This window comes from Balaenoptera acutorostrata, chromosome 6 (assembly GCF_949987535.1).
Source record: "Balaenoptera acutorostrata chromosome 6, mBalAcu1.1, whole genome shotgun sequence".
Lineage (NCBI taxonomy): Eukaryota > Metazoa > Chordata > Mammalia > Artiodactyla > Balaenopteridae > Balaenoptera > Balaenoptera acutorostrata.
In genome coordinates, this window is record NC_080069.1 from 25,706,118 (window position 1) to 25,731,270 (window position 25,153).

Genomic DNA, 25,153 nt, shown 5'->3' on the forward strand with positions numbered 1-25,153 from the left:
ATCAAGGGGTTGCAGCAATTCAGTCACATTTTCAGGCTCCAGTTCTAATTCTGGTTCTCTTGCTACGTCCACCACATCTGCAGTTACTTCTTTCAATGAAGTCTTGAACCCCTCAAATCATCCATGAGGGTTGGAATCAACTTATTCCAAAATCCTGTGTATGTTGATATTTTGGCCTCTTCTTATGGATCATGGATGTCTTTAATGGCATCTGGAATGGTGAATCCTTTCCAGAAGGTTTTCAATTGATTTTACTCAGATCCATCAGAGGAATCACTATCTATGGAAGCCATAGCCTTACAAAATGCCTTTCTTAAATAATAAGACTTGAAAGTCAACATTACTCCTTGACCCATGGCTGCAGAATGGATGTTGTGTTAGCAAGCATGAAAACATCATTAATTTCACTGTACATCTCCATCAGAATTTTTGGGTGATCAGGTGCATTGTCAATAAGCATTCATATTTTGAAAGGAATTTTTTTTTCTGAGAAGTAGGTCTCCACAGTGGACTTATATTCAGTAAACCATATTTTTATACAGGTGTGTTGTCATCCAGGCTTTGTTGGTCCATTTAAAGAGCTCAGGCAGAGTCAATTTCGTGTAATTCTTAAGGGCCCTAGGATTTTGGGAATGGTAAATGAGCATTGGCTTCAACTTAAAGTCACCAGCTGCATTAACCCCTAACAAGAGAGTCAGTCTGTCCTTTGATGCTTTGAAACCAGGCACTGACTTCTCCTCTGTATCTATGAAAGTCCTAGATGGCATCTTCTTGCTTGCAATAGAAGAGCATTTCATCTACATTAAAACTTGTTGTGTAGTGGAGACACCTTCATTAATCTTCTGAGCTAGATCTTCTGGATAACTTGCTATAGCTTCCACATCAGCACTTGCTGCTTCCTCTTGCACTTTTATGTTATAAAGAAGGCTTCTTTCCTTAAACTTTATTTGCCAACTTCTGCTAGGCTTAATTTTTTTTCTGCAGTTCCCTTACCTTTTTCACCCTTCGTAGAAGTGAAGAGAGTTAGGGCCATCCTCTGGATTAGGCTTTGGCTTAAGGGAATGTTGTGGCTGGCCTGATCTTCTATCCAGACCACTACGTATTCATTCAGCCAGTCTGTGTCTTTTTGTAAAATTTACTGATTTTTATTTTATTTTTTAAAATTTATTTTTGGCTGTGTTGGGTCTTTGTGGCTGCATGTGGGCCCTCTCTAGTTGTGGTGAGTTGGGGCTACTCTTCATTGCAGTACATGGGCTTCTCATTGTGGTGGCTTCTCTTGTTGCAGAGCACAGGCTCTAGGCGCGTGGGCTTCAGCAGTTGTGGCACATGGGCTCAGTAGTTGTGGGTCACGGGCTCTAGAGCGCAGGCTCAGTAGTCGTGGTGCACGGGCTTAGTTGCTCCACGGCATGTGGGATCTTCCCATACCAGGGCTTGAACCCACGTCCCCTGCATCGGCAGGTGGATTCTTAACCACTGCGCTACCAGGGAAGACCCAGTCTGTGTCTTTGGGTTGGAGTGTTTAATCCATTCACATTTAAGGTAATTATTGGTATATGTGTTCCTATTACCATTTTCTTCATTGTTTTAGGTTTGTTTTTGCAGGTTTTTTTCTTTTCTTGTGTTTCCCACTTAGAGAAGTTCCTTTAGCATTTGTTGTAGAGCCTCGTTTGGTGGTGCTGAATTCTCTTAGCTTTTGCTTGTCTGTAAAGCTTTTGATTTCTTTGTCGAATCTGAATGAGATCCTTGCTGGGTAGGGTATTCTGGGTTGTAGGTTCTTCCCTTTCATCACTTTAAATATATTGTGCCATTCCCTTCTGGCTTGCAGAGTTTCTGCTGAGAAATCAGCTGTTAACCTTATGGGAGTTCCCTTGTATGTTATTTGTCATTTTTCCCTTGTTGCTTTTAATAATTTTTCTTTGTCTTTATTTTTTGTCAGTTTGATTACTGTGTGTCTCGGTGTATTTCTCCTTGGCTTTATCCTGCCTGGGACTCTCTGCACTTCCTGCACTTGGGTGGCTATTTCCTCTCCCATGTTAGGGAATTTTTTGACTATGATCTCTTCAAGTATTTTCTCAGGTTCTTTCTCTCTCTCTTCTCCTTCTGGGACCCCTATCATGCGAATGTTGGTGTGTTTAATGTTGTCCCAGAGGTCTCTTAGGATGTCTTCATTTCTTTTCATTCTTTTTTCTTTATTCTCTTCTGCAGCAGTGATATCCACCATTCTGTCTTCCAGGTCACTCCTCCGTTCTTCTGCCTCAGATATTTTTCTTCATTCTATTTTTTTCTGTTTTTCAAATTGTATAATCTCTATCCATTTATGTGTCTTCAAGATTGTTGAGTGTTCCTTCTCTCAGTTCAAATCTACTGGTGAGTCCTTCCAATGAATTTTAATTTTTATTAATATTTATACTACTTTTCAATACTAAAATTTCCATTTTTTAAAAAATAATTTCTGCCTCTTTATTGGTATCTCTGATGAAACTGTGTCTTCATATCAGGCTTTACTTCTTTAAGCATGATTTACTTTAGTTGTTGATATATTTTTCAATGGTTGTTTTGAAGTCTTTGTCTGTTAAATCTGGTCCTTCTCAAAGTCAGTTTCTGTTGCTTGCTTTTTTGCCTGAGTATGTGTCAAACATTCCTCTTCCTTTGCACTTCTCATATGGTTGTTTTTGTTGTTGTTGAAAGCTGAACATTTTGGGTAATGTATTATAGCAACTCTGGATACTGATTCCCCTCCCTGCTCTCCTGGCTTGTTGTTATTTGCTTTTTTATTTGTTTTGTGACTTGGCTAAGATTATTTTTGTGAAGTCTATTTCTTCCACAGTGTGATGCAGTGTGAAACCTCAGAGGGTCCATGAATGGGTTCATGGAGCTTCTCACATTGTCAACCTGGAAATGGACTTTATGTGTTTTGTCTACTACTAAGATTTTTCTTGTGTTTATCTTGAATAATTAAAAAAATTGGAAATAGCAGCGTTTAGTATTCTGATTTTCTCTTTTCCTATCCTAAACATGTTCCTTTTTAAAAATAGCATTTTGTGTTTTTTTTTAAGATCATGATTTTAATGGCTGCTCTGCCATTTTACTCTGTTGGTACAACCAATTCTCTAGGGAGGCCCTTAACCATTCTTGCTGTTACAGTTTTCTGTCTTCTTGCTCTGTGATCCTATGCTCTGTTAGCAGAGTTGTCAGTCTAAAGCAAAGATATTGATCTTTACCAGGGTTCTGTTGTATATAAGCAAGGCTACTGGCTATGGTGACATATGGCTCAAGCTACTCACTTCCAAGGTGCTGGTCCTGAGTGCAGGATGCAGTTCTGCAGCCTTATCTTGGCGCTTAAGACCTTCACATACTACCCCAGCAACTTCTTTAACCTTTCTCACTAATGAATCCTTCATTTTCTACCTGTATGGGCACTTGCCCTCCCTTGCGTTACCCCAAATATTCTTGCCTCTGTGCTGTGGTTTTGCATTATGTTACCATAAATTCTTATCTCCCTTCTGTTACTGTTAGAGAATTACTGCTACAGACATTTTCCTGGGGCTTCCAGGCAAAAACTCTTCTTTCTCTCCTATACTGTAGTCGGTCTTTGTGATGAGTATTTTCTAGGGAGATTTATGCTCAGTCAAAATTATCACTTTAGATGACTGTAGTCATTTAGTAATTACTTTAGGTGTCTGGTCATTCTCTCCTATTTCCTTCCTCCTTTTTATTTGTTAAAGACCTCCTCTGTGCCTAGCACCTCGCTTTGGAAGTGCTGGCATACCTTTTACACCATTAGAATAACAGTGTAGAGAAATGGACCTACATTAATTTTCTTCCTAGGGCAATCATTGTGGCTTTTCAAGCATAACATCCTTGTTTTTCATTAATTAAAACACATGGAATGTTTTATTCTTCATAAAAGACCTTGGTTGTTACTGGCAATTATGTAGTTTTTTCAAAAATAAAAACAATGTGGGGGTGGTATGGGGTTTCAAGCAGCGAGTGTCCCCTTCAAAGAATAGCAAGAAGCAGGACACCGTGAGACCTGACTGTTTTGGGTGTAGATGTGGCAGCTTCTTTTTATGAAATCTAAAAACAGTTTTATCCTGTAGACAAAAGGAGAAAAAAACTTTAGAGACACAGATATTAACAGGTAACTCTGTATTCATTAAATAACTATGCATAGAATTGTGACCCAGTAGCTTACAGATCAAAATTTGAGTCAGGCTACAAGCCTGCCTCCTTCAGGATCACCTCATAGGCTATTTTTCAAGTATGCTTGTGATGTTGGTGGAGAGGGCAGGTGTATCAAGAAGAAGGAACTAATTAAATACTTTGTTACTGCCATGTTTAGTGAAATTGAGATAAATTCTCGCCCGGAACGTTTTTCTTTATTAACTTGACCTTAAACGACTTTTTCTCTGACTCTACCCAGGACATCTTAAAAGCCTATGCCATTTTCTCCCTACAAAATATGCCTAAAAGGATCCCAAAATAGTACAGACTATCAAGACAGAGATGTCTTCTGTTTGCTCTTTGGGTGGAAGGTTTTTAAGCACTACAAACTTTGCTAACAATCTGATGCCCAATGCCTTAGGTAAAGGCACTTAAGCGTAAAGAGGGTAACGCACTGTAAAGATGCCCAGAGATGACATATTAATCTGCTTGGGCTGCTTTAACAAAACACTACCGACTGGGTAGCTTAAAGAATAGATATTTATTTCTCATAATTCTGGAGGCTTAAAATCTAGCATCAAGGTGCTGGCAGATTCAGTTCCTGGTGAGGACCCTCTTCCTGGCTTGCAGGTGGCCACCTTCCTGCTGTGTCCTTACACAGTGGAGAGAGAGTGCGCAAGCTGTATCTCTTCTTATAAGGACACTAATCCCATCATGGGGGCCCCACCCTTATGACCTCATCTAAACTTAATTTCCTCCTAAAGGCCTGCCACCAAATAGCATTACTTGCGGGCTTCAACATATGAATTTGGGGAGTACATAAACATTCAGTACATAACAGGTGATCGCCCCCACATTTATCATTGGATTTTAAGATAATCATAGAGTCCACATCCCCAGCTAATGTAGGATGTGTGCACCTGTACACTGGGAGAGGGTTAACAACTCCTCTCTGAGAATCAGAGTTCAATAGTCCTGAGAGAAAACTTGGCAGGCAGGAAACTCTCTCTCTTTCTCTCTCTCTTTCCTCTCAGGCCTCTTTTGGGATATAATCAACATACCATGCAATTAATCCATTTCAAGTGTGCAATTCAACAGAGGAGTCCCTTTGTAAGTGTTGCGGGAAGGCTATTCTTAAATGAAACAAAAATGTGATAAGAGAGAATGTTTGGGGATCTTTCTCACATAAAGAGAATTGATTAGTGACAATGACACCACCAGCTCAAAAACAGGAACACTGATGCTGTGAACTAGACACCTAGGTTATTTTGTGAGAAATGCTTCATAGATAATTCTGAATGAATGTTGGCTGTTGTTCTTTGTTGGTTTAAATATAGGTCTTGGCCACTTGTATGCTTATATTGTTTTGGATGTTTTCTTGTATTCAGTTCAATTCAAAATGGGGTTATTTGCGATTGAACAAAATGGGGGATAATTTCACTGTGGGTCTAACATTTGGCTAGGACACAGGTAAGATGAATGTTATGAGAAAGATAGAGTGGAGGCATTGGCTAGGTCCACACTAACTAAGTCTCTAACAGGAAAACTTCTGTGTTTAGTTTGGAGTTTTGTAATGTAGACTCTAATTCCATTGTCCGTCTTGTTTAGGCTGCTTTGGGGGGATGGTGACTGTCTTCTTCCCTGTACTCTGTGTGCTCTCACTACCTGCTGCCTCTGTACACAGACAGGCAGCTGCAATAATGAGGTGTAATAAATCAGGTGCTGAGCTCATGGCAGGAGTTACAAATTATTCAAGACTTTCACAGGGGAGCTTGGACTAAGACTATCCAGGTAATGCTGCAATCAATCACAGAGTAGAAAAACTGCCTCAGTCTGCCAAGCGAAATCAGAGAAGGCTGTCTCAGAACATTGCCAAGCGACCTTGTGGTGGGTGAAAGCAGCATGAAAATCATAAGGTGATAGGATACTCTTTGGGCTGCCTCTCCTAATGGAAATTTTGAGTGTATTACCTGGACTTTCCCTCTTTTCTAGCAGAAACAATTGTGATAAAATTACCTTGGAAGAACATTGGAAGTTTATTTTTGAGACTAGTCATCTCTTGTTCAATAGTAAGTGAATTTCACTGTGCTTGAAGTATTATAGTCAGTTTGAGTTATAAACAAACGCAAAACACATTGTCTTTAATTAGGAGATTGAAAAACGCCAGTATTTTCTTATTTCTATCCCTCTTGTCAAGGAAACAGAAACTGCACATGGTAATATAAAAATCAGAATTACTCATTTGTTCATGGTCACTTACCTTCAAGTGTCTGAAGGAGGAGGGGAAGTATTGACAGGTGGGTCTCCATGAAAAGTTACATGTTTAAATAAGTTGTTTCAACCTAATTATATAGGATTTGTACTTTTCACTGATGCCTTTAAAATTAATGTCAAATACAAAAAAGTGTTATGTTAATCAGAAGTCCTCAGATGCTGGCCCTAGTAGCAGGGAATAATTTTGGAACAAGGAACATGCTTATTATTATCCTTATTACCTACTTTAGTAATTCACATGGCAAGAGTGCTGTACTTAGCCTGTGTGGTAAAAATGTTATCAATACAGGTGCTGTATAAACATGTTTATTGATAAAGCTAGTATGTTTAGAGTTTAGAGATTTCTATATGAAATTAGGAATATTTACACTGTGAATAGTGAGAAGTGAGAAGAAAGGATCTTTCAGTTGTGAAAATTAGATATTTGGAGTCCTAAATGTTAAGACATTGTTAAATTGATGACTACAACAAGTCTCCATTTCCTGTAGACACACCTCTTTGAAATACATGGCTTTACTGTCCATCTTTTTAAGAGGTAGAGTCTTTTATCCTGTTTATTTACCTAGAATGGCCTTGTGACTGGCTTTGACCAAAAGAATGTGGAGTGAGTAATATTTGTGACAATCTGATCTAGGACTCAAGGGGACTTTTGACTTCCTCTTACCCCATAGAATGTAGTGTGTCTGTGTGAGGAAGCTTGGTAGAGCCTCATAAAGGGTGAGACCACGTGGAGCTGAGATGGGATCTTCCAGCTGAGGTCCCTCTGGATGAATCAGTCCCCAGTTGAACAGCCACATGAATAATCTCAGATGAGACAAGCAAAAGAACTTTTCAAAAGTTCTTTTCAAAAGTTGAGCCTGGCCCAAATAGAATTGTGAGCAAATATAATCCTGTTTTAGCCCTTTCTGGGGTACTTTGTTATGCAGTGATAGATACCTAACACAGTTATTCTAAATGCCAGCATGCAGGGTTAAGTCTAGTAAAAGGACTAAGAATTCATGATCTTGCTCTTTGTTTCTCTTAAATGCTCCATTTAACTAGTTTTCTGTTTTTGATCAACTGTTGTAAGGTACTACATGGTTAGGAAAGCTCAGCATTATCAACTTACAATCAGCTGTTCTTAAGGCATTTTATGTATTAGGCAGTCCCACTATATGACTCCCATTACCTCCCTGTGTTTAATAATACCTCTCCTTCCAGTCTGGCGTCCTCTCTTTGTAGACAAAAAGACTACAGGGTCTATCGTTTGTTGATCTTTCAGTCTCCGGTTCTCAGTAGAGTGCCTTCCACATGTACTGTTCAGTGGGCGATTATTGATTGATTGGGTACATCTTTGTTGTGCTTCTGCCAGAGTCTATGGTCTTTGCTGGCAGGTAACTCATTCTCTGACTCCAGGATCCAGATAACTGCCTGGCCCATGGCAGATAATCAGTGCATTCTTGGGATTGATGGATGCCTTTTGCTTATTTCTCTAATCTCTGTCAAGGAAAAGTAGAGGAAAGTTATATACAAATATAAATGATTTTACTTTTGTGAGAGCCAAAAAAGTACAGTGTGAATCCATCACCTTCAATGAATTCCTGGCTCAGACCACTGCATGTTAAATGGTAAAGTAACTGCAAGTACTCTAAGACTTCTGCAGTGAGAAGGAGAGCACCATTTCAGGAACAGATAATTGTAAGTTACCTTTTTTTTTTTTTTAATTTATTTTTAATTTATTTATTTAATTTATTTATTCTTGGCTGCACTTGGTCTTCACCGCTGTGTGCAGGCTTTCTCCAGTTGCGGCGAGCGGGGGCCACTCTCCGTTGCGGTGCACGGGCTTCTCATTGCGGTGGCCTGTCCTGTTGCGGAGCATGGGCTCTAGGCGCGTGGGCCCCAGCAGTTGTGGCACTTGGGCTCAGCATTAGTGGCTCGTGGGCTCTAGAGCGCAGGCTCAGTAGTTGTGGCGCACGGGCCCAATTGTGCCGTGGCATGTGGGATCCTCCCGGACCAGGGCCTGAACCCATGTCCCCTGCACTGGCAGGCGGACTCCCAACCACTGTGCCACCAGGGAAGCCCTGTAAGTTACCTTTTAAAATCTCCAGTTGGTGCATATATTTAAAAGTGAAATATGTATTGCTAGTGGGCTCCATCTCACAAAAGTGAGAGCTTCCTGCTCTTCCTGTCAGTGCCTGACAGTTGATGTTTTTCTTAATACTCATCAGTATGCCTTCTGTCCCCTACTAGAATAGGTGACTTTAAGAAGAGGACCTCCACTGTAATGATGATGGACTGGAAGGGTTCTGAAGGAGATGTGAGAACAAGTTGCCTCACTTCCGTTCTGAAAGTGAGCAGAAGCACAACCAAGTAGTCGGGAAGAGCCAGCAGGGCTCTTGGGTTGTAGGCATTGTCCCATTGTGTTCAGAAAATCCCCTCTGGCTTTGTTGGATATTCCCTGTTAGATTCTTTAAAGTAACAAAACAACCCTCTGTTTTGAGGAAGAGAGGAAAGTGACTGATGTGTGACATATGGACTGCCCACATACTCATTAAGGGTCATATAATGTATGCAGTCAAAACTTTGGAATTAATGAAAAGAATGTTGGTGGTAGAGATTTAGGAAGGATCTAGAAGCAGGTACTCTCTTCAGGGGGTTGCACGTTCTAGTGACCACCTAAAGAGCTAGAACTCATGCACGTGAATCATTAGCATCAGGCCAGTGAAAGAGGATTCTGGGAACAAGCCAGCTCTGAAGATGGAAAAGCATTCCTTTTACCAGATAAGTATGACCCTAGGCCTAAATGAAATACATTTAGATCTCACTTAGATTGTGACATCCAGATGTCTGAATTAGGAAAATTACAAGTTTGCTGGATGTTCCTATTTCAATATGGATTGAGGGGATAAACATCACATGCAAAGATTTTTGGAAAGTACAATTTGATGACCTCAGCATGCAAGGCATAGTCCAGAATTCCAAATCTCACAGATGTTTTCTTTTGGCTGATATTAAAAATAGTCCTTCCAAACTTTGTTTTGGTTTGTTCTCACCTTTTGGCTATTGTGAATAGTGTTGCTATTAATATTTATATAGAAGTTTTTACTTACACACCTGTTTGGAATACATACCTACGAGTAGAATTGCAGTAATTCTAAGTTTAATTTTTTTAGGAAATGTCAGACTGTTTTCCATACTGATTGTACCATTTTCTATTCCCACTAGCATTGGACAAGGGTTGTGATTTTTCCGCATCCTTGCCAACAGTTGATATATTCCACTGTTTTGATTATAGCCATCCTAGTGGGTGTAAAGTGGTATCTCATTATGGTTTTGATTTGCATTTCCCTAATGAATAATGATGTGGAGCATCTTTTCATGTGCTTGCTGGCCATTTGTATATCTTCTTTGGAACAGTATCTATTCAAGTGCTTTGCTTATATTATAACTGAATTGTTTGTCTTTTTGTCATTGAGCTGCACGTAGCTTGATATTTCCTGTTCTTGTCCTTTATATGAGTGAGGTGGTGCAGCATGTACTCTCTTGTCATGGGTTCCTTTTGCATAATATTGTGTTTTTGTATTCATCTGTATTATTACACATAGTGGTAGAGCATTTATGCTCGTTGCTGTGTTATTTTCCACTTTACATTTGTAATTTATTCTCCTTTATGTTTTTGATGGACATTTTATAGTTTCCAGTTTTTGGCTACTCCAAATCACACTGCAATAACAATTCTAACGGCTCATAGTGAGCATTTCTGTACATGCCTGTTGGTGCTGGCAGCTGTGGAAGGATTGACAGCAGTTTATACCACAAAGCAATTAGTCTGAGTGATCTGGAGCCTTGGACACAGATGTTATCATGGGTTATTATTTCTAACGGAGTTGTTTCCTTAAAGGAGGACTCATGACACTTAGCAACCACCTCTCTCTCCAGTTGAAAGCATGTTGATGCGTAGGTGTCTGCACCTCCAGGTTATAGGGTTTCTTTTTTTCTTTTTCTTTTTTTTATTGAAGTATTCTTGATTTTCAATATTATATTATCAATAGTTTCAGGTGCACAACATAGTGATTCACTATTTTTATAGATTATACTCCATTTAAAGTTATTATTATAAAATATTGGCTATATTCCCTGTGCTGTACAATAGATACTTGTAGCTTACTTATTTTATACATAGCAGTTTGTGCCTCTTAATCCCCTACCCCATTTTACCCCTCTCTCCTTCTGTCTCCCTATTGGTAACCAGTAGTTTGTTCTCTATAACTGTGAGTCTATTTCTGTTTTGTTGTATTCATCTGTTTGCTTTATTTTTTAGATTCCATATACAAGTGAGAACATACAGTATTTGTCTTTCTCTGTCTGACTTATTTCACTAAGCACAATACCCTCCAGGTTCATCCATGTTGTTGCAAATGGCAAAATGTCCTTTTTTTAGTGGTTGAGTAATATTCCATTGTATATATATATACCACATATTCTTCATCCTTTCATCTGTTGATGGACACTTAGGTTGCTTCTATATCTTGGCTAATGTAAACAGTGCTGCTATGAACTTTGGGGTGCATGTATCTTTTTGAATTAGTGTTTTTCTTTTCTTTGGATATATACCCAGAAATGGAATAACCGAATCATATAGTAGCTCTATTTTTAGTTTTTTGACGACTCCATTCTGTTTTCCACAGTGGCTCACCAATCTACCCACCACCGTGTATTAAGATTCCCTTTTCTCCACATCCTCGCCAACCTCACCAACCAGGTAGTAGGGTTTCTCAAGGTCAGAAATAGCCTTATTTTTGTTAGTTCCTCTGTCACAAACAGGATTGTGCCTTCTGTAGATTTAATAGATGCAATGGAGGCGTATGGACTAGATACTTATGGAATATTAATAAAAATGAAAGATCCACATACAAGAAACATCTTAAGACTTGCTAAGACATGGTGTTTTCTTTCTTTTCTGCTTGTCCCTAGAACTTTTGAGTCTGTAATTTCTTGGACTCCTGTATGGAATGCTCTTATATGCAGCTAATCAGCATCTTTAACTCCTGCTCCATGTGGATCCAGAGTGTAGACTTTCTGCAGCAGCCCTCTATGGACATCTTTACACTAGTACTAGACAGCTATTTCTTAGCACTTTAGCACTTTAAAAATACTTTAGATTAACAGTGATGAGAGTGGACATCCTTGTCTTGTTCCTGATCTTAGAGGAAATGCTTTCAGTTTTTCACCATTGAAGATGATGTTTGCTGTGGGTTTGTTATATATGGCCTTTATTATGTTGAGGTAGGTTCCCTCTATGCCCACTTTCTGGACAGTTTTTTATCATAAATGGGTGTTGAATTTTGTCCAAAGCTTTTTCTGCATCTATTGAGATGATCATATGAGGTTTTTTTCCTTCAATTTGTTAATAAGGTGTATCACATGGATTGATTTACGTATATTGAAGAACCCATGTATCCCTGGGATAAATACCACTTGATTATGGTGTATGATTCTTTTAATGTGTTGTTGGATTCTCTCTGCTAGGATTTTGTTGAGGATTTTTGCGTCTATATTCATCAGTGACATTGGTCTGTGATTTTCTTTTTATGTGATATCTTTGTCTGGTTTTGGTATCAGGGTGATGGTGGCCTCATAGAATGAGCTTAGGAATGTTCCTTCCTCTGCAATTTTTTGGAAGAGTTTGAGAAGGATAAATGTTAGCTCTTCGCTAAATGTTTGATAGAATTCGCCTGTGAAGCCATCTGGTCCTGGACTTTTGTTTGTTGGAAGATTTTTAATCACAGTTTCAATTTCATTACATGTGATTGGTCTGTTTATATTATCTATTTCTTCCTGGTTCAGTCTTGGAATGTTATACCTTTCTAAGACTTTGTCTATTTCTTCCAGGTTGTCCATTTTATTGGCATACAGTTGCTTGTAGTAGTCTCTTATGATGCTTCGTATTTCTGTGGTGTCTGTTGTAACTTCTCCCTTTTCATTTCTAATTTTATTGATTTGCATCCTCTCCCTCTTTTTCTTGAGGAGTCTGGCTAAAGGTTTATCAATTTTGTTTATCTTCTCAAAGAACTAGCTTTTTAAAACATTGATCTTTGCTATTGTTTTCTTTGTTTCTATTTCATTTATTTCTGCTCTGATCTTTATGATTTCTTTCCTTCTACTAACTTCCATGCTAGCACTGGAAGTCCTATCCACGGCAATCAGAGAAGAAAAAGAAGTTAAAGGAATCCAAGTCAGAAAAGAAGAAGTAAAACTGTCACTGTTTGCAGATGACATGATACTGTACATAGAAAATCCTAAAGATGCCACCAGAAAACTACTAGAACTAATCAATGAATTTGGTAAAGTTGCAGGATACAAAATTAATGCACAGAAATCTCTTGCATTCCTATACAGTAACAACAAAAGATCAGAAAGAGAGATTAAGGAAACACTCCCATTCACCATTGCAACAAAAAGAATAAAATACCTAGGAATAAACCTACCTAAGGAGGTAAAAGACCTGTACTCAGAAAACTATAAGACGCTGATGAAAGAAATCAAAGATGACACAAACAGATGGAGACATATACATGTTCTTGGATTGGAAGAATCAATATTGTGAAGATGACTATACTACCCAAAGCAATCTACAGATTTAGTCCAATCCCTATCAAATTACCAATGGCATTTTTCACAGAACTAGAACAAAAAACCTTAAAATTTGTATGGAGACACAAAAGACCCTAAATAGAAGATGTGGTACATATGTACGATAGAATATTACTCAGCCATAAAAAGGAACAAAATTGGGTCATTTGTAGAGACGTGGATGGACCTAGAGACTGTCATACAGAGTGAAGTCAGAAAGAGAAAAACAAATATCATATAGTAACACATACATGTGGAATCTAGAAAAATGGTACAGATGAACCAATTTACAAGGCAGAAATAGAGACACAGATGTAGAGAACAAATGTATGGATACCAAGGGGGGAAAGTGAGGAGGGGTAATGAATTGGGAGATTGGGATTGACCTATATACACTAATATGTATAAAATAGGTAACTACTGAGAACCTGCTGTATAGCACAGGGAACTCTACTCAATGCTGCGTGGTGACCTAAATGGGACGGAAATCCAAAAAAGAGGGGATATACTTATACGTATAGCTGATTCACTTTTCTGTACAGAAGAAACTAACACAACATTGTAAAGCAACTATACCCTAATAAAAAATACTCTACATTATTTTGTTAGTTATTTCGTAATGACTCTGAAGCAGATAAAATTCTTAAGCGATGAATTTGCCTTTATTTCCTTCAAAGTAAGAAAAAACATCAACATGACTCCTCTTTTCGTATTAGGTTGGAGGATAAAAAATACTTCTTGATTTATAGTTTGAAGGGACAGGGTGTATAATATATATGTCCTTATCATTATCTTTTTATCTTGTATGCCACTAATAAAGAGACCAAACAAGATTTCTTTAGAAGAAAAATATCCGAATGGGAAAATAACATATTTTTGCAAGAAAACTTTTCTTAAAACTCTCACTTGGCCATATGAGTTTGTTTTTTCGGAAGTTCTATTCCTATGACTTTGAAAACATTTCTCTATTCATTATGAACATATGATACATATGAGATATTTATTCCATTTATGAACTATTCTCTGTCCTGGCTTAATTGTGGTATGTTATAGATAATTTAGTAGATTTATTTGTTAAATGTATGTGCCTCCTGTTCTCAGACACTGCTTAGCACAGTGAAAAAAATGGGGATTTTAGAATTGGACAGACCTAGATCTCTTTATTTGTGGAGTGTCCACTGACAACTTACTTAATCTCCCTGAGTCTTAGCTTCTGCATATTTAAAATAGGAATGATAACATTTGCCATGGAGGGTTGATATGAATTAAATTCCATTAGCAAAAACAGTACAAAGAGCCTACAACATACTAATCAAGGAAGAATTACCTTTCCTTGCAAAAGTGTTCCATGCACACAGGAAAGAAACATGGTACCTAAAAACAAGAAATGCTAAACCCTTAAGGATTTGAAGGAAGCGTTCACAAAGAGAAAGATGAAACATTGCCAGAAATCAAGGGCTGGCTCAGTCAGGATTAATGTGAACATGGGCATTGTTCTTTCTCTGACTGGGTGGTGGTGTGTGTGCAGGTAGGGTCAGTCTGGGCCGGACCTGCAGAGCTGTGTGCACGGTGGGGTTGGCTCTCCTCACTTCGCCCTCAGGAATGGATGCTCCTGGGAGTGGACAGTGGGAGGGGTTCTTAGAAGAAAGAAACCTAGAAGGGTTATATTTCTTTAGAGTGTTTTTAATTGATAAACCCTGCAATGTGCCTTTGGTGACTAGGTTCTCCCATTCTTGGAGGATGAGAGCAGGCAGGAGGAATAGCTGTCCCTCAGGAGACAGAAGGATCCTATTCTCCTTCCTTTTCATCTCACTTGTACAGAGAATCTGTCTTTCTCAGGGGTATACAGAGTAAGAAGACCTTCTAAAAACCAGTCAAGCCAGAGCGACTCCAAGTTTTGGAGAAGTGGCTGACAACTGTGGCAGTTGTAATCAGAGCCTCTCCTGGGAGCCCTGAGACCCACCACTGTCCTGTAACTTCCAATGCAGCTCCTCAGGCTCTTTTCCCAGGAACCAGAGTTCTTGCTCTGCTCACTGACTTGGTGGCCCTGCCTGTGTCATCATACTTTTTTTCCGGGTCCTTCTTCCTTGGTTTTATAAATATAATGCATCCTGAACAACATGTAAATAGTAAAATATGCATCATCAGAAGTTAATTCCAAGCTGTCTTCATTATTTATCCCTTATGTAGTTTGGGAAGGTATTTTAGACTTTTCAAGGTGCTGCTACCTGCTGCCTTGTCCTCTGATGATGAGTTAGGGCCATGGTTTCTGTTTATTACTGGGTCCATTGCATATTCTGAGCCACTGCTCTCCATGTGAGCTATAGCATTGGGAGGAGGTTTCAAGGTGTGTAGCATCTGCTGCAGTAGATGCTGGACAAATCTTGTCGAAGGGGCACAATATGTTTACCTAGTAACTCTCAGACACAGTGAGCCCCACCTAGAGGTGAGTTCTTTTTCTTTTCTGAGGATGTCTCTGGGATCTCTTCTTTCCATTTTTTTTTTTTTTCAAGATTTTTAAATTTTTTTATTTTTTTATTTTTTTTAATGCTATTCTTGTCTGCTTACATTCTTTTTATGTATGTATGTATGTATGTATGTATGTATGTATGTATGGCTGTGTTGGGTCCTCGTTTCCGTGCGAGGGCTCTCTCCAGCTGTGGCAAGCGGGGGCCACTCTTCACCGCGGTGCGCGGGCCTCTCACCATCGCGGCCTCTCGCTGCCGAGCACAGGCTCCAGATGCGCAGGCTCAGCAGCCGTGGCTCACGGGCCGAGCCGCTCCGCGGCATGTGGGATCCTCCCAGACCAGGGCTCGAACCCGCGTCCCCTGCACTGGCAGGCAGACTCTCAACCACTGCGCCACCAGGGAAGCCCCCTTTCCATTTTTACAAGTAATTCTGCTCTGAAATTGGGAAGGCAATTCAGTTATGTTTCTGGCCATATATTGGGTGTCTTGGGCATTGCTTCAGGCCCTGTGTCCTAACCACTTTACTAGAACGGACCTGGGTGTATTTCTCTAAAAAGTGGCACTTTGTTATGTGACAACCGGAAAAGGTTGGCATGTAAAATTCTTACTTTCTTAGCATAGAATTTCATGTGGTCTATCATGATCCATTTTTTAGTACCCTTACCTTACAGAAAGAAAAGAAAAGATAAGGCAATCAGTGCTGATGTTTCCATTTGCTTCAGTTAAGATTGATGTCAGGAGTAAATCACAGATCCCAGGTCTAAGATCCCTGGAAATCATTCCCTCTAAAGTCTCTGATGCTGAAATCATCACTTACTTTGCTCTCTTCCTGGTAGAACACTTTTGTATGTAATGGAAGTTAAACAGTATTGTTTATCCACTGGCTTCGTGCAGCAAATTGTGTGAAGGTGGTTATGTTATTATAATTGCTGTTTTTGTTTTATACGTTCAGTCATTATTTATTTAGTGCCTCCCATATGTCAGGCACAATTCTTGGCATCAGCTATATAATAATGAACAAAATGGCCCAGGATACCTGCCCTCAGGGAGTTCTGTGATTGGAGGTACTCCAGCTTCATGGAGAAATAAACACAATGCAGAGAGATTATGTAACTTGCACAATCACCACCATTAGCTGGTCAACAAGGTTGGGATTTAAATCTGAGACTTATCTTAAAGCTAAGATTCTATTGATTTGTCTTGAAAGCTGTAAACGATCCAAATAGTGGGCATAAAAAAACACATTCCATGGGGAAAAAGTAGTATAAATATTATTTTAAGTGTAAAAAAAAAGGGAAGAACAAATCCCCACTAAAACGTTTATGATTTATTCCTGACTTCAACCTTAACTGAAACCAGTGAAAACATTGGCACTGATTATGTTTTCTTTTCTTTTAGTAAGGTAAGAGTACCAGGAAAATGGAGGCAGACCTATTTTAGGGAATATGCCAGATAATAGAAGTGGTGGGGACAGGTAAGTGTATGTCAACCACTGAGTGTAATTCACTCATAGAAGAACATTACCCCTCACGGATGAACTGCGAAACCTCACAGGGGGACGGTGAAGCAGAAAGAGCCTGCAGAGGAATTCAAAATACAATCATACCTGCTTAATATGATAGAATTTCCTGAGGGCCAGAAAAAGAAAATCAGTGGGGAAAAAAGTTGTTTTTTCAGGCCCTTGGTAGAAACCAGAGAGTAATTCTCTGGACTTGGGGTATCAGTAGAGAAGTTGAAATAGATCATGAGTTACTTAGTAGGGACATAATGTTATGAATAGGCATATTCTCTGCCCTTCACAGCACTCTGTTTTTCTAGAATAGAGGTGCACTTGGATTAATGATAATTAGGCCATGGTTTTTCTTGTCTCAGTGGTTAATGTCCTGTCGCTTGGGAGGCTGCTTGATACAGTACTCCATTCCCATATCTGTGGGTCTGGAATAGCAGGGGATGGCTTTCTGAGGAGCAAAAAAGTTGTAACAATCAAAGGCTTATAATATTAAAAGGGATGAGATATTTTTTACATTGCCTGCTTTGGTCAGTAAAATGTTTCAGTATTAAGAGGGGAGGGGAATCCTGTTTTCAAAGTGAAAACATAATACATTTCAGTAGAAAAACAAAGGGATAAAAAGAAGATCATACACTTTCCTTTGGCATTTGGCAAAAATCAGTGAGTTGATTTTAATATTCTTAGAAGGTACCTGTTTTGCAGTTTGGCAGTTTCTTAAAAAGCCAAGCAGAAATCCATCATATAAAGCCATCATATAATCCAGCCATTCTGCGCCTAGATATTACCCACGACAAATAAATCATATATCCACACAAAGACTTGTGTATGGATGTCCATAGCAGGTTTATTTGTAACAGCCCAAACCAGTAAATATCCCATATATCCGTCAACAAGTGAATGGAGAAAGAGAGTATGATATATCCCTACAGTAGAATAATACATGACAATAAAAGGAAGTAAACTATTGGTACACACAACAGCATGATTAATCTCAATTATGCTGAGAGAAAGAAGCTAGAAAAAAATACTGTATGAGTCTATGTGTATGAAGTCCTAGAAAATGCAAATAAATCTGTCATTACAAAAAGTAGTTAAATGTTTGCCTGGGGATGGAAGGAATGAGGGGAGTAGGAAGGGGTTGCAGAAGGGCATGAGGAAACTTTTGGGGGTGATGGATGTGTTCACTATCTTAATTAGGCTGTTGGCTTCATGGGCACACATATATCAAACCTATGAAACTGTACACTGTAAGTGCAGTTTATTTTATGTTACTTTGACTTCATTAAAGGTTTTAAAACATTTCTGTTTTGAAAATAAGTCTAAAACCATGCTTAAGTTTCATAGTTGCAGTCCAAAAATCCAGTAAAGGAGGCAAAATTGTAATTTAAAAAATATCTCATTTTTCATCATAACATTTCATTTCTCCTTGACAGTAGAAAATAATCTAGTCAATTTCAGATTTCTCAGTTCATTGCAGAAATTTCTCAGTCAATGTAAGGTTTTGCTGTGGGAATCCAAGTTCTTTGTGTATCTGTTTTTATGCGAGGGGCTTACATGCATTATGGAATGGGGAGTTGGTAAGGGGTGGAAAGGAGCCCCTGACCCATGCCTTGCTGGCCTCTGCCATCGATGCCATTTCTATACATTGTTCCTTGGCATAAAGATGTCCAGGTCACCTTGGGCAGTGATACTGGTCAGTCTGAGCACTTGCTCAGTTCCCTCTGAGTCTTCTGGAATTGGCATACGCCTCAACTTTTTGTAATGCCAAGAATGTTGCATTTTGGAGCCTGCCTGCCCTGTGCCCTTGCCAAATAGCAGTTACATGTCTCATATTTCATTTGAGGGATGAGCATAAATGGAGAAGGAAATACGCACTGATTTGGAGCTCAGTTGTTCTCCCAAGATCCACAAGGCAGAGTACCTCGGGCCATTTTCTTTCTTTTTTTTCTTAATATGATTTGGTTAATTTATTGTTTTCTTTTCTTTATTTTTATTGAAATATAGTTGATTTACATTTTTGTGTTAGTTTCAGGTGTACAGTAAAGTTATTCAGTTATACATATATATAAATATATGTATTCTTTTTTATATTCTCTTCCATTATAGGTTATTACAAGATATTAAGTATAGTTCCCGATGCTATACAGTAGGCCCTTGTTGTTTAACTGTTTTATATATAGTGCTGTGTATAAGTTAGTCCCAAACTCCTAATTTGTCCCTCTCCTCCCCTCCCCTTTGGTAACCATAAGTTTGTTTTCTATGTCTGTGAGTCTATTTCTGTTTTATAAATAAGTTCATTTGTATCATTTTTTGTAGATTCCACATATAAGTGATATCATACAATATTTGTCTTTGTCTGGCCTACTTCACTTAGTATGATAATCTCTAGATCCATCCATGTTGCCACAAATAGCGTTATTTCATTCTTTTTTATGGCTGAATAATATTCCATTGTCTGTGTGGGTGTGTGGGTGTGTGGGTGTGTGTATATATATATATATATATATATATATATATATATATATACACACACCCACACACCCACACACCCACACACCCACACACACATCACTTGGGGCCATTTTCTTGATTCTTGGGAACCTCTGTAAAATGCCGGTAACAGCTGCCTCACAGGGTAGAGGTTAGCAGTGAAGATGCTGGAGAAAATACTTGGACTTCAGAGGCGCTCAGCACATGGCTGTTACTTCTCTCCTTCTCACGTAATTATCTGTCAAAGGAACTGTAGCAAAGGTCATGCAGAATCGTGGTGTTAGGATAATCCTGATGTCTTTTTTTCTTAATAATCTGCATCTCATGGCTTTCCTACAGCAACAGTTCATGAAATACTTCAAGATTATTAGAAAAAGAAAAGCTGCTAGAAAAATGCAAGAACATTAATATACTAACAATGCTACTTTAGTTTTATTTTTCCCACACCTACAAGTCTTTTCTTCCTTCTCCTCTTCTCTTCTTCAATGCTTGGTTTGCTCTAGGTTCTGCATGACAATTAAATTATAGCCAAAATTATTATCCCAGTGAGGCTAGAGACGATTTCATTTGTACAGAGCACATTCAAAGAATAAAATAGCTCATAAATGTTCTTTGTGAAAATATTTATACTCAAACTATTAAAACATTGGAGGAGAAAACTGTAATCTTGAAGAAATTATACTTCTGTTGGCTGGTGCTAAAGTCACTGTCCTTCTCCACATCACATAATTCAGCTTTCAGAAGTGCTCCACAAAGAAATGGCTGAATGAAGTGTAGAAGTGGTTAGTTGTGGGAGATCAAAATTCAGTCTGCCTGTCCTGGCCCTCAGGCTCTGGGGGAGCTGCCTAAAGGCCCCCTACAAGGGACTGCTAGGAAGGCTGGCCATGCACATCCTGGAGAGGTGAAGGATTCGTCTTCACTTGAGCATGTTTTAGGGAGTGACTCTAATCCTGAAACCTCATGGAAACTGCTTCACAATCTATATTTTTTGTTTAATGAATTGATGCCGTATTGACATTTTATCTATAAGACAATGAGAGTCATCTTAGAATAAATTCTTTCACTTCAGGACATTTCCCACTCCAAAAGGGCTTCTGCTTAATGAGAAAGAGAGGAACAAGGTATGTAATAGCTAATATGCTTCATGTAACCACCACTGAACCTGTTAGGTCAGGAAGAGGACTACTTTAAGAATCAGTAGAAGCAAATGTCCATCAACAAAGAAATGGATAAAGAAGATTTGGTGTATATATATATATATATATATATACACACACACACACACACACACACACACACACACACACACACACAATGGAATATTACTCAGCCATAAAAAAGAATAATGCCATTTGCAGCAACATGGATGGACCTAGAGATTGTTATACTGAGTGAAGTAAGTCAGAGGAAGACAAATATCATATGATATCATATGTGGAATTTAAAAAAATGGTACAAATGAACTTATTTACAAAACAGAAATAGAGTCACAGATGTAGAAAACAAACTTATGGTTACCAGGGGGGAAAAAGGGGGGAGAGGGATAAATTGAGAGACTGGGATTGACATATACACACTACTATATATAAAATAGATAACTAATAAGAACTTACTGTATTGCACAGAGAACTCTACTCAATAGTCTGTAATGGCCTATATGGGAAAAGAATCTAAGAAAGAGTGGATATATGTATATATATAACTTATTTCCTTTGCTGTACACCTGAAACTAACACAACATTGTAACTCAACTAGACTCCAATAAAAATTTTAAAAAAAAGAATAGGTAGAATATTCCATGCAAGGGCCAGGCCGAGCCTCTTCCTTTTTAGTCCACATGCAGGATTTACTTTAAGCATCCCACCTGTGTGTGATCAGCATTCTACTGCCCTTTTAAAAAATAATGGCAGGCGTAAATCCCCTCGTGTTTTTTCAGATGCAGACACTGACTTAAGGAGATTGTTGCTCTCTCCATTCCCTGGTGCTTCTACCTTAACTGCATACATACAATGCAGGGATAATGTTTTTGGATTACCTTAAAGTTCCACAAAGGCAAGGGTGTGGAGAAAAGAAAAGCCTTGTACACTGTTGGTGGGAATGTAATTTGGTACAGCCATAATGGGAAACAGTATGGAGGTTCCTGGAAAATTTAAAAATAAAACTACCATATGATCCAGCAAAAAAGTGAAGGAAATAGGACTGTCACTGGGAAGCTGAATCAGGATAATTTAGCAGTGATTGGAAATGCTAATATTTTCCAATATTAGCATGTTTAATGTTTTGAGCTATTTCTTTTATGCCCCAAATGTGTATTGTTGTTGTTGTAAAACATTTAATCCAGTCCTTAAAAAACTTACTCAATGAACACTTCTTTCTGACCACTCACTACCAATCCTGAGCTGTCAGAGGAAGGGGTGCTCAACAGCCTTAAGGCCTCTCTGAAAAGCCGTGATCCTGTCTCTCCCTGGATGATGGCACGTAGACATAGGAGACCTGTGACTCCCACAAAGCAGACAGCTGGGTAACATATGTGTCTGTGCTTATGCACGGTCCTTAATGGACACAGCCAGACACTAACAAAGGATTAAGGCGTTGATTCTATTTTTTCCAGTATGTACAAAGTTTATAGAAATTATGTTTAAAAAACAACTTGAACTATGAATCATTCCTCCTACATCTTTTTTTTACTTCCTACTAGAATTTGGGCAGTTACTGAATTCCATGTTTATTCAGAGTTTTTAATAAAACAGATTTGCACTGAGGACTGCCGAAAATACAAAAAGGTTACATAAAGCAGAGCGTATCCACTACTTTGTTGTACATGAAAGCAATGGAACAAAACATCAGCTAAGGAGGCAGCTGTGGGATCCATGAGTCATTTGGGTGAAAGATGGTAGTACCCGAGCCAGGAACATTGGAGTAGAAATAGAGGGGGAGGGTGAAACAGGTGTCGACTTTTCCTCCTCTGCACTCCCAGTATTTATGCCTCCCTTCCACCTTTCCCTACACCACACGCCTGCTGCTCCTGGTCTGTCTTAATTCAATGTCCAAAAATAAGGCCCCAAAGTTAAGCTTTTCATCTGTACTTAGTCCTGGATTTAGAGTAGACTGTTATTTCAACTTAAGCTGATAATCAATTCTTTGTCAATTTCCATAACATAACATATTTTTAAATGGTTTTGAGTCTATCATCTATTTAAAATTCCAGAGAGGAAAGAGTTTTGATTTTTCAAATTATTATAGAGGATTGCACTGCTTTAAAGTTAGATTTGTTTTCCCAATTTATTAGCCACGCTGCACTGGTAGAATTTAAGAATCTTTAAGTGAAAAATAAGATTAGTTGTATCTTTTAACTATTCAGCCTTCTGCTGTGAGCTCTGTGGATAAATGTAAAATGACCCAAGACAGTGCACATGTGTCCAGGCCCGAGGAAGTTTCTCTCAAGGAATCTAATATTGTGCATTTCCTGGCAGTGTTTCAGTTCTTATGGTGGAGCAAGCCTAGAACACAAATGACTAGGAATTGCTGCATATTAGAGAAATAAGCTTTTTCTTCTGATCACTGCTTGCCCGGTGGTCCATCCTCGTGCTCCTCTGCATCTCCTCTCCATGCTGCCCCTGTTTCTTCCACTGAGTGGTTGAGAATCACAGCAAGTCAGTGATGGTCTTTGTGTAAGTCAAGATGGGGCTGTGAGGCAGCTCATTTCCTTATACAGAGCCTTCTCCCTCAAAAGGAAACTGGATGAAGTAGTCAAAATAGTTTCCCATGGTTTCTTGAGCTTGCTTCTAGCTGCAGTGTCTGCTCATTTCCAAGCATGATTTAATACACAGTAGTTTGTTTTAATATCATTACAATGAAGACAGAGAATTCTTTCTTTCTCTCTACACCTGGAATGACATTAACTAGAGTGGAATGCTAGAGTTTATTAAGCCATTTTTATTTCTACTAATAGCTCAGCAATGGCAATCAGCCTGTAAAATGCTGGTTACTTTCAGCATTAAACTTCTGCTGCTTTCAAGTCAGGGATGAAACGTCATGGGGGGAGAAGAGAGAACTGGGGCAGAGACAGAATAAGAAAAGATGATAGGATGAAATGGAACAGCTCTACAAATGAGAATATTTGAGCTTTGTATTATAGGGTACATTTGTACTCACGGCTCATAATAATCACAATATTTTCAAGGACATTTCTTTTGCTAAAGGTTCTGTTGTCCAAATGAGCATTTACATATTTTACTTGGTTTTAATGCAGCATTTATCGGGATGTTTCCATATTTTCAAAACCCCAATCTTAAAAATTATTTTTTGGACATCTATACACACACCCTGTAGTGTGTGTGTATGTGTGGTAGGGTATGTGTGTGTAGTATGTGTATGCATGCATGGGTGTATGTGTGTGTAAGTAGGTGTGCATATGTATAAATATGTTCTTGTGTATAAGTAGGTGTTTATGCGTGTAAGTGGAAATGTATGTGTGTATATATCTATGTGTACGTTTCTGTTTGTTTTTGTGTTTACATGTGTATATACATGTGTACATATGTATTTGTGTGTAAGTGGGTGTGTATGTGTGTGGATGTGTGTGTGTGTAATTCTTTTGTGGCATATACATTCAAATGTCACAAATGTGACGCATGTGACAGCGACCACAGGATCAAAGTTTTCATGTTTGTTATATTTTCTGAACACTATAACCTCAACTTTCTGCACCATGTTGCTTGGAAGACATAAAGTGACAAAACGAATGATCTAGTTTGTACATTTGACTAATCCATTTGTTGACAGCTCCTGTTAACGTGGGTGTCATTTTTTTCTTGTTCTTATATCAGTCAAGTGGCTTCAGAAAGGTAATTTTTTATTCTAAAAACATAGTAACTTGAACAGTATTACAGTTATCAGGTTTGGAAAATATATATCTTCATACCTATGATCACTATTAGTATGCTGAATTCATGTTTTCTTTTACTTCTTTTTGTTGTTATTGTTGGAGGCTTTATGTTAAGTGACACAATCCCTGGAGATAAAAGAGTTTTTACTCCATAGCTGCTGAAGTCAGAACCAAGAAAAAATGTCCTGGACATAGGTTTTGAGCTATGAGAATGTCTTCAGTCTTGTGATGTCTGCTGAAAAGCATTAAATGAATGAATTAGGTTTTTAATCTCACAACTGGCTATTTGGAATGGATGAAACATTCTAACTCACATTTTTATAAACCCAGAAATAATTAGTTGCATCTTCATTTTTTCCATTATTAACTGCATTCTAAAATAAATGCTCTGGAATGGAAAAAACGTGAAATGAGGGACAGCACAGAGTTTTGTGAGCCCTATATATGACGGGGTATGGAGGGTGGGAAGATCTTCTTTCAGATCCAGATTCAAAATGTCCCTTGATAGAAGGTTTCCAGATTATAAGAAAAATTTACCAAATGCCACTGGGTTTATTAATTTTATAGTCTTTCTAAGGACTAGTTTTAGCAATGTTAAAACTATGTATGTTTCTTCTTCATTGATTTCTGCTCTCATCTTTATTTTTTCCTTCTTTCTTTTGCTTTAGCTGTTCTTTTTCTTGCTTACACAGATGGATGCTTAGATTATTGTTTTTAAGAAATTCTTTTCAGATATGCACATTTAAA

The 25,153-nt window shown here is 38.4% G+C and overlaps 1 protein-coding gene across 1 annotated transcript in view; it reads left to right on the forward strand.

Annotated features, from left to right (window-relative positions):
• The first annotated feature begins 5,246 nt into the window (after positions 1–5,246).
• Positions 5,247–25,153, forward strand: part of LOC130708361 (serine/threonine-protein kinase MRCK alpha-like) — a 128,356-nt gene continuing 108,449 nt past the window's right edge. Inside the window, exon 1 of the mRNA XM_057548171.1 lies at positions 5,247–5,274. The gene's annotated coding sequence lies outside the window, so the exon portion shown is untranslated. The remainder of the gene's footprint in view (positions 5,275–25,153) is intronic.